This window comes from Eschrichtius robustus, chromosome 6 (assembly GCF_028021215.1).
Source record: "Eschrichtius robustus isolate mEscRob2 chromosome 6, mEscRob2.pri, whole genome shotgun sequence".
NCBI lineage: Eukaryota > Metazoa > Chordata > Mammalia > Artiodactyla > Eschrichtiidae > Eschrichtius > Eschrichtius robustus.
In genome coordinates this window covers 30,472,426-30,476,725 of record NC_090829.1, presented here as the reverse complement: position 1 = coordinate 30,476,725, position 4,300 = coordinate 30,472,426, and positions in this window count along the sequence as shown.

Sequence of the window (4,300 nt, the reverse complement as noted above, 5' to 3'; positions counted from 1 at the left end):
AACCTCGATGGCGATGGACATTTATACATTCTCCCTGACCCGAAGTCTTTTTTTTTTTTTCTGCACCCTCATAAATAAGATTACGTTCATTGCAATCATTTTGCCATGGAGACCAATAACCTCTGTTAATAATCCACCAGCACAGACAAGACACTCAACCTTGCTGCGATTGAACTTAGGGCTGGAACAAACAGCATCTGGGACTACTGCACCTTTAAACTGACAATGGCCCTACACAAATCAAGAAATATTTCCCCCAGGCCCTTTATAAATCACTGTAAAATTGAGTTACATCCTAGCTGAAATCATGTCTCCTGAGTACTTAATGGTCTACAGTGCGTGTCTTTGTTTTTTCCGCTGAAAGCCTAGCATGCAAAAGAGTTATTTGAAAGAGCTTCTTTTTTCCTCAATAGGAAAACAACAATTTGATGGTCTTGTTGGGTATTGCTGAGCTCAGGCCTACAGGAATTTTTTAAAGGATAAAATCAGAATAACTATTTATTTTATTGCCTGATTACTCTATTTCTATACTTGCTACTCTATTAAGTTCTATCTCTTTCCCAACCTGGCGTGATAGAAATAGCAAAAACTGTTTTCCCAATCACCTTGTTCACCTATAGCTTCCATGCAGGAATAAAAAGCTCCACCTTTACAAAGGATAAGGGGAAAGGGAGGTCGGCGTTGGGTGGAGGAGAAGAAACATACTGATGAGTGGATTGGAGGCAGAGCAGTCAGGGAGCGTAAGAGGAGGTAAGATGGGACCTCTACTGGAAATTTTGCCAACTGCCCAGGGCAGGATTCGGTTACTAATTTGCTTTGTGTCACTTTAAGAAAGTCTCTGCCATGCCTATCCCAAGCCCCACCTTATGCAATGACCCTGCTCAGTACTGGTGCTATGTAACAGCTGAAGGACTATGGGGTGGAAACGGAGCCTGCTAGCTCTTTGTTGAGAGCCTAGAGGTTAGAATAAGACAGTAGGTAGAATTTCATAGTCAATCTGTAGCTAAATAAAAAGCAAGTCACATCATTAGCATGGTGAGACCTGTCCTACAATGGAGTTGGCCACCCGTTTCCAGGGAAGCAGTGGGCAGTGTTCTGCCAGGGCTCAGGGACCCTTGACCAGGGAAGCTGTGGACAGGATTCCAGAGAAGTCAGGTAGGAGGGACGCTGAGTTTCCTTCTGAAGATTCTGTGAAATGTGCATTGGTTGCTCTATAAAGATACTTTCTGAGATCTCAGGGTTGGGGCGAGAAGAAAAACAGCAAATGTTTATTGAGCGTGCATAATGTACTAAGCACAAATCACGAAGATGTCATGTCCCTTCTACAGGGGAAGGCACTAGGGCTCAGAGAGGTTAAGTACATTTTGCAAGTTCATCCCAGCATAATAAGGCGAGGAGTTAAGATTTTAAAATAAGATTCTTTGTCGCCAAAACCCAGGCTATTGTCTCCCTAATAGATTTTCTCTTTTAGAAATTAACAAAATATTATCTTTTCGATATAAACAATAGAATGACGCCATGTGTGAAGTATATGGGTACAGTGGGACATACTTCCTTCTGAACAACGACAAACAATTGTGATTTTTTTTTTCTTATTACAAAGTAATACGGGATTTTTTCTGTGGGGTGAGGGGTAGAAAAGTCACATAAACAGATAAGCAGAAGAAAGAAAAGGAAAACCAGCTGTATTCCTACCACCAGCAGGTAAGGACTGTTATCACTTTGCTGGAAGTTGTCTTCCATCACTCTGAGCAGGTGCAAATGAGCTTTCTTTGTAACCCACCGGCTTTGACAAGGAGTTCTGAGAATAGTGCCAGGAGGAAGACAAAAGTTCTCAGGATGTAAGTGTTGAGTTCATCTTTGTAGATGCCACCTTGGAGCTAGGCAGCTCTCCTTTGGGGACTGGGCAGTTCTTTCTTTCTTCAGAGACTTTTGCCCCTAGAAGTTACCCAAGGCATTTGAATAACACTGGGCAACACAGCCCTGATGTCCTAGACTTTTCAGACTAGTAACTGGAGTTACCAATCACTAAGTGAACAGGTGAAAGTAAAAGATACCGTGGACCACAGTTCAGTTTTCTTCCACGATTTTTGAGAAGATGTGGTACATGAGTAACTATGAGGGAGAGGCCCGAGGTCATTTATTTCCTGTGTGGAGAAAGGGAAACACTGACTGTCACCCTTCTGGAATGCCCTGACTTCAGACAATTGGAGGGTGATTAATTCATTTATTGTTCAGCTATTCATTGTGCCTTTAGACCTGCAAGCAGGAAGTGGAACACCTAATCTGGGGGAAGGGGATGGGGAGGGGAGGGAGGCTTGGTGAAATTCACCCTCAGGAAGGGTGGGGTCATTGTTCTAGGCATTCATGAGATTCTGGCAACTGATCTTGTGACACCCATGCTTGATGTTTGCTGTTCACTCTGTTTAGCAGTGAAGCCCTTGAACCACAAGGGCTAGAGCCCCCCTTTTCAGAGACAGCAAGGAGGAGGTGGCTGGGACTGAGCCCCACTTTGGATCCTGTCCTGCAGGAAGAAGACCTCAGAAGTGAGAGCAGCTGGCAGCTCTGGAAGGGACAGAAAGGGATCCTTGCAGAAAGAAAAGGAGAAGAACATGAGCCTGGTGGCTCTCCTCTTGGACCACACCCTCTGGGAGTTTGATGGCAGGGGATTAAGCAGCAGAAAGTCCAGGGGTTCCTGGCGGTGATGCAGGCACTCCATCCCTAAGCCAACGAGCAGTGCACTTGGAGATGTTTTCCAGGTGACTGCCCTCCTGAGGGAGGCGTGCACAACACTTGGGTGATGCTTTCTCAGCCTGCTAAACTCTTCGCCTGGCAATAGATGAAGAATCATCAATTCAGTGCAATCAGTAAGTGTGTTTGAAGCACCCACAACGTGTCCACCAGTGTGCCAAGTGCTGTCCTAGTGAACAAAATAAATCTGACTTACGTTCTGCTCTCAACAGTATTAACAATCTCTTACTTGGGACAAGAGGTAAAAAAAAAAAAAAAATCACGCGCAGAGGTTAAATGAGTTAACTGCTCCTGAGCAGAAGTAGACTAGGTTCTTCTGTTCATCTTAAAGTAGATCAGGTAATTCTTCAGCTCTACATATTGTCATTGGGGTTACTCGCTCTTGATCAGCTAGGGGCTGCATTGCACTGGTTTTTAGGGTCCAAGACGGCTTCACTCACATGCCATGTGGCTTGATGGGAAGGGTGGTAAGATTGGGCTCAGTAGGGTCCCTCTCTCCCCCCTGTAATCTTAGGGGCCCATACATGGTCTCTGCAGTAAGGTAGTGAGATTTTACATGGTGGCTCAAGAGACAAGAAATAGAAGCTGCCAGTTTCTTAAGGCCTGAGTCAGAAACTGGGACAGGGCCACTTTTATCATATCCTCTTGGTCAGAGTCACCTAAGATTCAGGAGAGGGGCATAGACCTCACCTCTGCGTGAAAAGAGTGTCAAAGTATTTGTGGCCATCTTTAACCCGCCACAGTGGTAGAGGTAGGATTCGAACCCAGGGAATCTGGCTCCAGAGGCCGAGCTCTTAACTACCACGATGTAATGCCTCAATACACCTTGCTTCGATCAACACGGGGAGGGCTGCCTGTGTGCATTTAGCTTCTCATCCAGGGCCCTTCTCAGCTACAGGCTGACTAATCTGGATAATTCTCTCCATTTTAGATGGGTGGACACAGCTTGATTAGGATTTGGACTTGGGGATTTTGCAAGCACCATCGACACCTAAACGTCAGTATCTCCAGTTGTTTTCAAAATCAGAATGAGCAAGCATACCCTGCCTCATGACTCAAAGGGGTGTGCTGTGGCCCTCCCAGGTCTCAGTACAAAAGGGCACAGCTTGACCCCTCAGAGAGGCATGAACTCTGGCTGATGAATCTCTTCTGAGAGATCTGCTCAGATATCGATTGGTTTCAGCGTTCTTTCTTTTTAGCCTTATGCTGCTATGGTTGTAGGTGGTAAGTTAGCTTTCGCTGGAAACTCGGCCACCACCCGCTCTCCGTAAAGTGCAACATCACTAATTGAGGCTACTCATCCTCTTTTAAAATTAAATATGCTCACAGGTTCTAAAGTAGACTAAGTTTAGAAATTCATGTCATGGTTTTAAAAGGCAGAGAAACGTGAACACTGCATTTATTTTTTTATGTTTATAAAGCTGACTTTATGAAATTATATATTATTTTTTTGGTCTATGCCTCTGCACAGGTATTTCCCTAGTCATATTTACTTTCTAAAAATTCACAAATATGCTAGAAAACAGTAAAAAAAAAAAAAATAAAACAA